The sequence below is a fragment of the Strigops habroptila genome, chromosome 1 (genome assembly GCF_004027225.2).
Source record: "Strigops habroptila isolate Jane chromosome 1, bStrHab1.2.pri, whole genome shotgun sequence".
NCBI lineage: Eukaryota > Metazoa > Chordata > Aves > Psittaciformes > Psittacidae > Strigops > Strigops habroptila.
The window spans coordinates 144,008,583-144,022,392 of NC_044277.2; the positions used below are offsets into that span (position 1 = coordinate 144,008,583).

At 40.4% G+C, this 13,810-nt stretch overlaps 1 protein-coding gene across 4 annotated transcripts in view; it reads left to right on the forward strand.

Moving 5' to 3' along the window:
* Positions 1-13,810, forward strand: part of CPNE4 (copine 4) — a 258,007-nt gene that overhangs the window by 220,186 nt on the left and 24,011 nt on the right. The window lies entirely within an intron of this gene.

Genomic DNA, 13,810 nt, shown 5'->3' on the forward strand with positions numbered 1-13,810 from the left:
TTCATGGTGTGAAACCAATGACTGCCTGCTGCCCATAGCTTCATGTTTAGTCATTTAAGAGAGCTGACTGCATGTCAGAAAGATCAATCTACCTTATACTTTTGAGAGTGACAGTGGGTTTAGATTAGCTTCATGGTAATGAAAGGTCCAGTTCTTGGCTGTTTGGCTGGTGTTTGTTAAGTTTCTGGTTTGTATTCACGTACCAAAATTGCATGTTTGAGTTGATTTTTCACGTGTATTAAACTTGAAGCCTGCTTTGCAGAGGCTGATAGCATCCTTTCTGATATGACTGGGAGTCTGGTTCTGTCCCATCCCACACAAAAGTGTTCCTGAGATGTTGTGTTTGAAGGTGAATCTGTAGTTGCCTAAACTGCTCGGTGTCTATGTCTGTTCTTAGTAGTAAATGTGTGGACTTTTTCAGCGTTCTCCTGGCTTGTTGAATATTACAGTCTCTTCTAAAATAAGTATTAAAAGTTAGTGATAATGTGTGCACACAATATGCCTTTAAATAAGAAAACAAATGCAAGTAATTGGGCCAGATATGCTTTGATTACATTATGTACTTCTGTTGCTTCCAGAGATGCTGCTTGCTTCTGTCAAATTAATTGCCCATTATTAATCTAATTACCAAGTGCATTTCCTTTCGGTGTTCTTTCTTTGTTGGTGAGGCAGAGTATCTCATGCAATTACTCCTTCTAATCTTTGCACATGCAATAGCCATCCACCCACCACTTTGCCATGTGTAAATAGCAGAGCTCACAAAACCAATGGTCCTTCCAGTCAGATCTGAATTATACTTTCTGTATAAATTGTGGAGTGACCTAATACCATGGTTTGCATGTTGCATGTCACATATACCAATTAGCCTGCTCAGAGGCACTTCCATTTGCATGGTAATGAAATGTCTTCTGAAAGAAGAATGAGGAAAATACTGCCCTGATCTAATTTCTGTAAGAATTTGATGGTCAAACTTAGTGAGTCTGAGAAAATTAATATTTTATTGTGAGTTGATAACTCCTCAGTGATTATCCAGTAATTTAATAATTACTAGCAGTAATTCAGAGGATTAATTTACTTCAGAATAGGGAAAGGAATAAAAAGGGCTGGTTTATTCACATAGATTCTTTTATCACAGGAGGTGTACTTTGTAAGAAAATTACACAGTCCCTACTGTACGGGATATGAAGCCCAAATCAGGATTCTTCTCTCAATATAGCATATTCCAATCATCACAAAAAATAATGGGCATTTTTCAAATGAAATCATCAGCATCATTCAGTTCTGTTGTGCTGAGAAAAGCCTACTGATGCTCATCAGCGCAAATAAGGTTGTATGAGCTATGGACTAGGGCTGAACAGAAGCCAGAATTCCTTTTCCCTGGGGAAATGTCATCTTTCTGGCATGTGTTTGGCCTTACGTGCTCTTAAGTTGTGACACTGTAAATATATTCTTATGGGCAAGTGGATTCAACATGGTAAGTGCTTTCTGAGCAAAATGTTAAGTGAAGACCTTTTCTCTAGACTTGCACATTTTGAATCCAGCAAACTGGAAATGAAAGCTGTAATTTCTCTAAAGAAGAAATGAGGAGGAGCAAACCTTCACAGAAAATAATCTATAGGTCCTGTATAGTTCTGTTTAGTTACAACTTCGAGACATATAAGCATATACAACCTATAAAGCAAATTTTCTGTATATACAGTTTAAAAGAAAGAGTTTCAAATTCAGTAAGAACGTGAAATGTGGCACAGATCCATAACTGCTCCAGTGAGCCCAGTTGTGCTTCAAATTCTGGAGTAGGATTGCTGTTTCCAGGTTAAGATCAGCCAGAAGAGAAAAGAGAGGGACCTGCTGAACCTAAGGGCTGTTAAGAGGTTTAGAGCTGGAATGTCATCATTTGCACAGGGGCATGACTTCAGTAAGATAAAAAGACCACAAAGGTGGCATTGCTCTTACCAAAATTTTATAGTTTGTGCGCATCAGTTATCTCAAATAGGCAGAACTGGCTGATTTCAATCCAAACCAAGGAAACTGGAGTGGTTTTCTTTGGGTCTTGGGATTAATGTGTTGCATCAAATGAAAGAATAGTTGGAATAAAGTAAAATCTGTTGTTTGCAATGCTTTTTGCATTCCAGTAGTACTTTTGCTACACTCACTTACAAAAGTAAAAACTGCTCTGAACATTTAAGGAGGGGGGGAAGCCTGTAGCTATTACTTAAAATCCTGCTGTAATTAGAAACATTCAAATGTATTTGTAATTTGGGAGGAATTGAATTAGCAAGTAATATAGAGAGCAACTACACTCAAAATCTAACATTTTCTTTTATATAGTCTAGTTAGTTCTGCCAGTCAATCCAAATCTCATAATCTAGGTTTCTGTATGTATCAGCCTAACATAATGTATCTGTAAGTAATCAGTGCTCCAAATTAAGTGCCGCTCACATCCTCTGATACAGTGGAACAATCCCTGCTCATCCACAAGCCCATTTATCTGTATGATTCAGAGATTCCTGAAACAGTTAAATGAATACCTCCGTTCTGCATAGTGAAGTGTGAAAGAATACAATTCATTCTTTCATCAGCAATATTCAGAGAATGAGAAATAGAGGGTGATTATTATTCTGATTGCAAAAGTGCTGCAGTCCTGTAGAAATAGGCCAGTCTGATCATGGTATGGGAAATGGAAGAGCTGTTCACCTGCACAGAACTCTTAATGCTTTATGGTGGAATTGTTTCAGGCTATAACAACATTTGTCATAAGAGAGAAGATAAAGTTTGCATATGATATAAGCAGTGGCTAAGCAACAGCAGCAATGTATCATAAAGGAAGGAGAAACGTTCATTAGTTTACAGAACTAGGCTCTAAAATGATAAAAGATATCTAAAAGATAAATGACTCGTGAATGTTTAAATATGACCTCATGAAGCATATTATATATACGTGTATATATAAAAAACATATATTCATATATATTTCCATTTAAACCTTTTCACAAGCTTTCTTTTTTATTAAGAATTATATCACTTGATAAAATTTTACCTTGAAATTGAGGAAGTCTACTCCACCTTTTTGTTTCATTAAGAAACAGATGAAAATGGTGAAAAATCATTGGGTACTGAAGTGTTTAATACAAAAAGGACCTGTTTTGGTATCATTCCTTATTTATTCTTTACCTCAGTAATTTCAGTATGGAGTTCTCTGGATCAGAAGTCAAATCAGGTGTTTCTGATGACCAGCAAAGATCAGCCTGAAAAATCAGTTAGAATCAAGTCATAGAATCAACTAGCTTGGTAAGGACCTTTAAGATCATCAAGTCCAATCACTACCAAATGTATATATATCAACCTCTCTCTCTGTGCCAGAGGAGCTTGTGGCTAAACTGAGGAATAAGGAAACATATCCTCTCACCATGGTCTGGCCATTACCTGTCCTACCTCTTCTCTTTTCCCCTTCACACATCCTGGTTTCCATCAAAAGGAAACAGAGGCATTTGGGCAGAGATGTGGAAGCTCCGTGGGAGCATGACTAACAGCAGGGAGACTGCATCTGCAGTGGGATGTGTCCTCAGCGCATATACATGCACATTGACAAGAGTCTTTCCTGTAGCTCATATTTCCTTCTGCAGTGATTGCTATCTCTGGCAAAGGAAAAAGGGCTGGAATGGGACTGCAAAAAGTTTGTTTATAAGGATAAATGGTGCTACATGCACACAATGCTACAGGCATACTTCCGTACTGATCTTACTTTATTACAGGTTTTAATGATGATATTATAAGTCTGGCAAGACTTGCAGATCTGCTCCTCAGTTTGAATCTGATTTCTGCAGTTAGTAGCTTTCCTTTCTCTTCTGCTTATTAAGGATCTCATTATATTACATTAAATATTTATCTTTGCATTAAAACCTCTGTTTTGATTCAGCAGGACACTAGAGTTTATTCTCTAATCCCATTGAATTCACCCTGCCTCAAGCAAACACTGAAGTATTATACAAAATATAGATGGCACTAAGATGGAGTTAAGAGTTTTAGTGAATTTGAACTTTATTGTTAAGTGTCTGCCGCACACTCAAATGTTCAGTTCAGCTTCCTGGATGATCTTTATGATTAATTTTTACACAGTTTTATACTTGCATACAGTCAGAGTTCATCACTGGCCTAATAAAAAGTGCTCACAAATGCATGAGAATCAGCTTTTATGTCGTCAAATCACTACTCATACCTTGAAAAAGACAAAGGTTAAATGTATCATTTATCAAATACTTTTAAGCTTTTGTTGCATTGGATATTTGTGGAACTTCCCCTTCTTGATGGGCCATCCCTGTTCTGATCTGTATGGGTCAGAATCACCCAACTCGTGATTCTACATAGTTCTGTAAAATGATGTCCTAAAATTGGGCTTCATTATGTTTGTATTCAAAAATTGTTTCTTAATTATTTGAAATCTCTGTGTCTGTTGATTCATTCTTAAAGTGACTGTGGATTTTTCTTTTATTCCCAAGAGCCGTTGAAACACATGGAAGACAAACTCTGTCTGTTTCCTGACACTAATGTCCTTTTTCATTTAGGCAATAGCCTCCTTAACTCTAAATACTCAAGGAGCTGACATTCACACTGAGATCATATGTTAAGTAAACTGCTTGTGTAAAACACGCTTATCTAGCAATATCCCCAAGGGCTCCTAATAAGCAAAAAGTACATTATTCCTGCAAAGTGCAGAAAGCATTTCTGCATTAAGCTCTGTAAAATACTTAAGAGTGAATATTTAAAAACTGGGCCACATTCCACAAAAGATATGAAAGTCCTGAAGTCATCCTGAGTTCCAACATTAGCTTCTGCAATCAATGAATTGATTCAGTAGCTGACTAGATGCAAAAATTCCTCTGTATGATTTCTTCTTCACTGTTTTAGGCCTGAGCAAGTGCGTTCACTCTGATTAAAACCATTTGTAAAACCTTCCTTCCCTCATTCAGTAAAGAGCACTTGAAAATTGAGAAGGTTAAAAATGAAAGGAGAAGATAAAAGACCAGGGTTCCCAGTCCAGCACATCCCTTTCAGTGTAGATCTAACAAGGAAAAAAACTAAGTCAGTTGAAAGATCCACCTGTCCCAGAACGCATGTCCTGACATACCCAGCAGAGGGCAGTTAACAGGAGAAAGAAGGTAAGCTATGCAAATGCAGTACATGTTATGGAAGTCATACATGAATCCGTACAGTTGGTCCCAGATACAAAGATCAGTATGTACTTAAATGCTGATTTTTTGATTGAGGCTTTAAGCAGAAAAGAGATCCCAGAGTTTACATCTTGCAGTCTGCTATATTAATTAGAGCCTCATCCCCAAGAATTACTTAACAGGTCATTCATCCTGAAGCTGTCTGGGTTTGTGGATGAAGACTCAGAGAGTTACCTTGGCTGGAGGGATCTGAACTAAATACCTGGAGGTAATTTTGCCAGACACAAGGGGAAAAGCAGAAACTTGCTTTGGTTGAGATAGTGGTATAACCATAGTTCATTAAAATTGGGGCGAAAGAATGATGCCCAGAATATATGTGATATTAAATATTTCATCAAATCCCTATGTAGAGCTATAGATGTTGAAATTTAATCTACCCATGCAGATCAGTAAATAAAAGTATGCTTAATTATTAAGCATCTTGCTTTATCACTTTAATTACAGAAACAACCTTTATGGAGGCTGTCAAGCAAAAAAGCTGATCAGCATATCCAAACAAGTTTAAAAAACCATGGGGAAAAAGACCTGAATCTTTTCATTTAGTGTTTTAATAGGACCAAACTTGCATAGACACAACAATAGTAACCTATATAAAAACACTTGTCATTTAGGTTTGTTAATGTCAGGTGTGGGTAAAGATACTCTGAAGTGTTTGGAAAACCCAGGACTAGAACTGCATTCGTAGAAAGGAATTCCTAATACTTCTAGTCACCAAACTGGATTGAAAGTCCTTGGATTGAACTGCTGAGGACCTAGGCTGGCACGATTACATCATATGTACATACACATATTTAGTATTTACCTTTGCAGAACCTGTATTTGCAGACTGCTGCCACACGAGAGTTTCTACAATCAGCACTTTTTAGTCCAAGAATCAGTACAGGAGAATTAGTCTAGTACAACAACTGTGTTGGGAAGGTGGCTTCATAAGAGTTGCTTTTCTATGCATACATACATACACACATACATATATATGTGTGTGTGTATCTGTATATATCTGCAGGCCTTTTATCTGGGCAGATACTATCAATTCTTACAGCTCTGCCTTTTCCCTTACCAAGTTTTCATAGAATCGTAGAATCCCAGACTGCTTTGGCTTGGAAAAAACCTTAAGATCATCCAGTTCCAGCCCCCTGCCATAGGCAGGGATGCCTCACACTAGACCATGTTGCCCAAGCCCTGTCCAACCTGGCCTTGAACACTGACAGGGAAGGAGCATTCACCACTTCTCTGGGCAGCCTCTTCCAGGGCCTCACCACGCTCACAGTAAAGAACTTCTTCCTCTTAGTTGAGGACTGCACATCTTTGTGTGCTGTTTGTGCTGCCTCTTCTTCCAGAAACTCAGTTCCTGTGTCAGCGTGTCAGTCAAAAGCAATCTCTTTGAAGTTTCTTAGCAAAACCACTGCTTTCTCCACGTGCTTTTCAGAGACCTGCTGCATTTTGTCAGCTGGTAGATCCATCAAAATCTGAACCTTCTGTGTGGCTTTTCTATGCAGTCTTTACTATTTCTCAATTCAGCCTGAAATCTCCTCTGGGGAAAAGCTTTCTGTGCAGGAGTTGACATTTCTCTGGGACTGTGAAGTCTGGTACCATTGAGATTTCTCTGTCAGTGTTTCTTTGTGAAGAGAATTTCTTGAAGTATAAAACCCTACAAACTTTATGTGAAACTCCATACCACCAACTGCTGTAGAGACTAGACATCTGTGTAAATAAGTAAGTATTAATAAGTAAATTAGCATAAATAAAGGAGATAGATAGCAATTTATTTTGCCATTTTCACTGATGCCATCTGATACTGATCAGGTACATCTTTAGTCAACACAACCATTTTCACAATTCCAGAAGCGTGGATTTCCTCCTTGCACTGTTAAGGATATAACTATTCTAGTCATCCACACCATTTTATTAGCATATAGCTGAGAAGCAGCTATTGAGCAGTTGATGTAATCTACCTGGACTTGTGCAAAGCGTTCGACACTGTCCTGCATGACATCCTTGTCTCTAAATTGGAGAGAGATCATTTTGATAGATGGACCACTCAGTGGATAAAGAACTGGCTGGATGGCCGCATGCAAAGAATTGTGGTCAACGGCTCAATGTCCAGTTGGAAAACAGTAATGAGTGGTGTCCCTCAGGGATCGGTGTTGGGACCTGTCTTGTTCAACATCTTTGTCGGTGACATGGACAGTGGGATTGAGTGCGCCCTCAGCAAGTTTGCGATGACCCTGAGCTCTGTGGTTCGGTTGATATGCTGGAGGGAAGTGGTGCCATCCACAGGGACCTGGACACACTCGTGAGGTGGGCTGATGCCAACCTTATGAAGTTCAGCCAAGCCAAGTGCAAGGTCGAACACCTGGGTCAGGGCAATCCCAGGCACTGCTACAGGTTGGGTGGAGAAGAGATTCAGAGCAGCCTGAGGAGAAGGACTTGGGGTGTTGGTTGATGAGAAACAACATAAGCCGGCAGTGTGCGCTCGCAGCCCAGAAAGCCCACTGTATCCTGGGCTGCATCAAAAGCAGCGTGACCAGCAGGTCGAAGGAGGTGATCCTGCCCCTGTACTCTGCTCTCGTAAGACCTCACTTGGAGTACTGTGTGCAGTTCTGGTGTCCTCAACATAAAAAGGACATGGAGCTGTTGGAGCAAGCCCAGAGGAGGCCACAATGATGATGGTAAGGGGGCTGGAGCACCTCCCGTATGAAGGCAGGCTGAAAACATTGGGGCTGTTCAGCCTGGAGAAGAGAAGCTGCGTGGAGACCTCAGAGCAGCTTCCAGTGTCTGAAGGGGGCTACAAGGATGCTGGGGAGGGACTCTTCCTTAGGGACTGTAGTGGTAGGACAAGGGATGATGGGTTCAAACTTAAACCGGGGAAGTTTAGATTAGATATAAGGAAGAAGTTCTTTACCGTGAGGGCGGTGAGGCACTGGAATGGGTTTCCCAAGGAAGTTGTGAATGCTCCATCCCTGGCAGTGTTCAAGGCCAGGTTGGACGGAGCCTTGAGTGACATGGTTTAGTGCGAGGTGTCCCTGCCCATGGGAGGGGGATTGGAACTGGATGATCTTAAAGTCCTTTCCAACCCTAACTATTCTACGATTCTATAAGCAACTTATTTCCATTTGGAAATCCATCGGTTGGGTAAATGAACACCATGTTCTAAATCTTCTCATGCACATTTCCTCCTTTACAGAAAGTAAACACCTTTTGCCTGAATCAACCTTAACAGTCACATTGCTCTCAGTTAAGAGTAGGCAGTTCTCGTGAATTAGGTTCCATTTACTGTCTTACTATCCACTCCAAATTCTTGTGAAATTAACCTTGATCTGACATTCCAAATCATAAGATGAACAGAGGGTAGTAGCCCATTTCCTCCTGCGTATTCAGTAATGCCTATCTGAATGTTTAGCCATCAGTATATTTCACTGACAATTTTGCTCTAACTTGTTTTGATAGCGTTCTTTGTTTTGACTTTATGTCATTTTGATTTTGGTAAAATTACATCAACAGCTCATTTGGTCACATTAAATCACAATATAATCTCTATAACAGTTTTATCTTGCTCATCCTAGAAAGCTCATTTGTATCTTGAGAGTATTTGATGAGAAATTCCTCTCCCAGCACCTCTCTGCATACATATGCCAACACAGTCCTGTATTCCCCTCTTCCCAGCACTGCCTGCAGTGTCATCTTCAAGTCATGTCAAGTTTTAGGCATCTGAGATTACAGTCTGTGTGAAACTGACCTTTCCAGTAATGGTACAGTTTTCTATATATGATCCCACAGATATGCCAATTCACTGCAGAGTTAAGATTTTGGAAGGTAGAGGGACAGATGTGCAACCCCTTAACAGACATGGGACTGTCTGGAAACTGTCTGGTTTGAGAAGTTAAATTCAAATCTTTGTAGCCTCTCACAGTATTCTCTTCCCTAGTTTATTCACACTTAACAAAGTCCTATTTCTTTTTCAAGATACTTTCTACTGAATTGGGTCATTCATGTAGGTATAAATCAGGTCACTGCAATTTTATTTGTCATCTTGCAGGGAAGCTTGACATTTTGTCTCACTTTTCGGAGTATGCCATTTTATTAGGCTAGCCTTCTAGCCAGTGATATATGTCACTGCCATTTCATTTTGCTTTACCTACTCCTCCCTCAGGTTCTGATGACTTTTTGTTTTCTGTGGGTATTTACTTTTCCCCAGTCTAGGAATTTCTGAGATCACTTGGTATTTTTAGCCTGCAGAGCTGCTTCTGCAATTCTTTTCAATGTTAGCAAGGGGAAGTTTAAATCTGTTATACCTTGATTTGGCTTTGTTAGTTATTTCATGAGTCGATGCCTTTCAGTAGTTAGCTTCACGGAATTTGTATTCCCCTGCATCATTACCTATTCCCTTGCAGGTGAGACAGGTATTCCCTCATATTCTTGAGTCCCAGTTACATGACAGTATTTGTTTCTCAGTACTCAGCAGATTCCACCTCCCCATAGATGATTAAGACCTGTAATTAAAGATAGCAAATGAATTTTAATGTCAGGATTTTGCACATGATTGTGTAGTATCTCTGATTGAGAGACCAAACACTGTAGCTGTTGCAGTGATCTACCATTGATTTGCATGCTCCCAGCTCTTTCTGGTGAACAAGATGTATGATAATCAGTTCATTCTTGCTGCTCTATTAAAAGTCACTGTGCATTATGGACTGGATGCCAAGCCTTGTTAGGTACAGTGCAAGTTTGATTAAACACACAGTAACCTGGCCAAAACCAGAGATGTGGTTGTATCAAACCAGGCACAACCACACAGTGAAAACATGGGAACAGCATAATGGTCCCTCAGCCAAGAATACAGATTAGAGGGGGAGAAAACACTGCTGCTGCTGAACTCTTGCAGCCTTTCTGACTCTGACTGGGGCAGGCTGAGAGCTGGACCACAGCCTGGCTCTATCCCATCCCATCCTGGAGGAGCACAGGTTGCAGGAGTGCAAGGGGCGAAGCAGGTAGGCTCTGGTCTCTTCCACTTAAACAGTTTTATTTTATCATATAGATCATGTCCTTTATTTACCCAGCTCTGCTTGCAAAGCAGGAACTGAAAATGTTTAAATATTTCAAGTGATTTCTGTGTTTTCTTTGGAAGTGCTGCTAATCCCTGTAAGCTGTTATGATTCAGAATTTAGTGGCATCAAGCCTTTCTCAGATAAGTACTAAATAATACACTCAGGAACATGATTCATTCATATGCTTTAGAAAAGAAACACTTAATTCAGCTCATATTCTTCCAGTTTGCTTTCTGAACAGGAAAGATTACAATTTTAGTTGAGTTTAGAGATGACTCTATTTTGTCTGTGGCATTTGCTGTTTACTTTTTTTCCCCTGTCCTCTCTCTGCTTTCCCTCCTTGTCTTTCTTTGCTCCCTCCCCTTTATTCTCCCCCTCCTCTCATTCACATGTTTTTCAATTACATGTGTAACAGACACAAAAATCCCTTTTATTTTGGCAATTTGAAATTTCTTTCCAACAGAGGAAAAACATCTGATTTCATCCCAGGAAAAGTATGTGGAGCAGAGCAGATCCACAGTTAATTCTTTTAAGATTGGAATTGAAAATGAAAGGCATAGGAAATGATTTTGCTGCATCCAGCATAGGGCTTTAAAAATATCCCTCTGGTAATTCTGATCTGACCCAAAATCAAAATTACAAGTGACAGCTTAATATCCAGGGATTCTAGTCAGGTATATTCCTTGAAAGAATTTCAAAGAGCTGTAAACTTAAGACTCTTTGTCATGTGAAACTAAAAATGGGTTCTTTCTCCCCACACCCTGTTTCTTTTGCCCCATTCACTGCATCATTAGTACTGCTAAAGGTACTATGTTGCTCTAGCATAAAGTGAGCAGGTTTTCATGCTGCGGTTCTCCCAGGTCAGTTAGTAGCATCTGTACAAAATTGCTGCATTTGGATAGATGACTTACTTCAGGAGCTTAAAGGTAAGCATCTCTATAGTTACATACCAAAGGGTTTACATGAGCATCAGTAAAAGGAGCCCCAAACAACCTGTGTAAGTAGCTAGCTAGCACTTCATCTTTCAGAATGAGTAAATGGCATAGAATGACTTAGGCCTTCATTTCCCCCCTACATTTACTCCATACAATTAAGAATTTAGAATTCCCAATTTAGATTTTAAAAAATGAACTCATTTTCAGAGAACACAGTCCTGGCAGCTCATGTTTTCCTTTCTGAATACAGGTATTCCCACACTGGTGAATACATGGCTCTTTACCTCCAGCATCATCTATGCCAGCAGCTTCAAGAGACTCTCTAATGTCTGACTAATTAATTTCACCCAGTGACAGAGTTTTATCTGAATTCTCATCCTTGTTGTTAGGAATAGCAAATCCTTCTCAGAGTAAAGCTGAACTCCAGGTTTCAATGATACTGCGTCAGAGGGCACCAGTGCTTAAGAGACAAAATTTTGAAATGTTCCTTATTTTGTCTCCTTGTCTTTATTAGAAACTTATTTCTTGCCTTCCACTTACATCAGGTTTCCTAGTGAAACAGAAGAAGATATCATTTTACTAGTGTACAAAGCCTTCCTATCGCCTGTATCCATCTCTTTTCCTGTCTGTGCAGTACAGCTCTCTCCTCCACCCCCATTAATGTATAGATTTGTCATTGCACTACCTCTGTTCCCACCAGTTAGCTTGAAGAATGGGTGACTAAAACTGAGCAATGTTCCAAAAGGATAATGTGAGATACTTTCACAATTTATTTTCTCCTGTACATTACGTTATAGTTGAGGTTACTGAGGGTCTTCAGCTGGTTGCATTTCTGCGCAGAAGTCCTTACAGTTCCTTTCTGTGTGCATTAATTTACGCTTACCAGTATGAACACTGAACCTGAACCCCCTATTTTTACCTGATTTTACCTTTAGGGTATAACCTAGATCTATCTGCTCAGTCTTTGGTATCTTTCAGTCTTTGACTGGAAAAAGCACCAGAAACCATATACATCAACACTTGCATGACTACTTGTGGCCCTTACACAACCAGGTATGAAAGTCAAAGTCTGATGCTTTTGCTTTTTTGATTTTCACATCAGGTTCTTCAGCTTTTTGAAGATTAGGCCAAGTTTTCATTTTCAAGGGAACCTGTGTAAAACAAAGAACAACATAAAGTATGACCTGGACATGAGTAAAGATGCTGCCAAGTCACGATCCTCTTTTTCTTACTTGACTTTGTAAATTCCAGGTTTTACAGAACCAGCTTGGTTTTCCACTTCTGTGTTTCTCTTCTGTCCCTTTAGCCATCTGTCTCCGGCAGGACAGTGCATGCACCAAGGACTGTCTAGGTTTAAACAAAACAAGTCAAAGATCCTGGTGTGGCCTGAGGCCAAAGACATGACACTGCCCATGTCTTTGTATCTCAGCTTTCTTCCTCCCAGCACAAATTGGTGGTGCCCAAAGTGCCATTTGGGAGCAGTCTCAAGCGCGACTGTCCCCCAGCACTGTCCCTGGGAAGTCTCTGGAGACTGCTGGTTGACAGGACCAAGCACTATACCAGGGAGAGTGCTAACAGACCATGCCTGTAGTCATGTCCCCGTGCTTCAGCCAGGGTCCCAGGCCTATTTCCTGGTATAAATGAAGCCCAAGTGCCTGAGCAAACACCACAAAGCAAAAGAAAACTTGTTCTCACTTTTCTTCTTTTGAGTGAGTTTCAATTACAAAGGAAGAAAAGTCATTAGAGCAGATCATTTTCCTACTGAAATGCCAGGTTAGGAAACAGGGCTGGAGGCTCTGGTGCATGGAATTCATCCTTGAGGCAGGAGGAAACCTTGTTTTCATTTTCTGATTGTAGTTTCAGTCCCTGCATGGCCTTTGACATAGCTTCCGGAAGCTGGGAAGCTGCTCTGCTTTCTGCTGCAAGCTGCCGTGATAGCCCTGGGTCTGGTAGAGCAGCTCTGTCATGCCTCTATACCATAAGGGATTGAACTGGAAGCCAGAGTTCTTGGCTGCCCCTCTGAGTCACAGCTTTTTCCCTGCTGTGTCTCAGTAGTACAGGATAAGCAGAATGAGGGCAGTGGGCTCAGCTGTTGGGATTTTTCTCATATGACAAAGTGAGGGAGGAACGGGAAGACTAGAGAGGGTTACTCTGTAAAATAAATTGCATACTTCCTGAAGAGCAAGACCTTTGTATTAGCTAAAACCCTTGCTCTGTGTGATGGGAAAAGCATTGCTTGCATTAAAATTCTGTTTTATTCTGAAAGCTGTCAGACACAAGTTTCGAGGTGTGGTGAGGGAATAACGTACTTATCTTTCTTTATGCATGGGATGTCATGAGTGATACCTCAGAGCAGCGTCCAGTATCTGAAGGTGGCTACAAGGATGCTGGAGAGGGACATTTCATCAGGGACTGTAGCGATAGGACAAGGGGTGATGGGTTCAAACTGAAACAGAGGAAGTTCAGGTTAGATCTAAGGCAGAAGTTCTTCCCTGTGAGGGTGCTGAGGTGCTGGCACAGGGTGCCCAGAGAAGCTGTGGCTGCCCCATCCCTGGCAGTGTTCAAGGCCAGGTTGGATGAGGCTTGGAGCAACCTGCTCTAG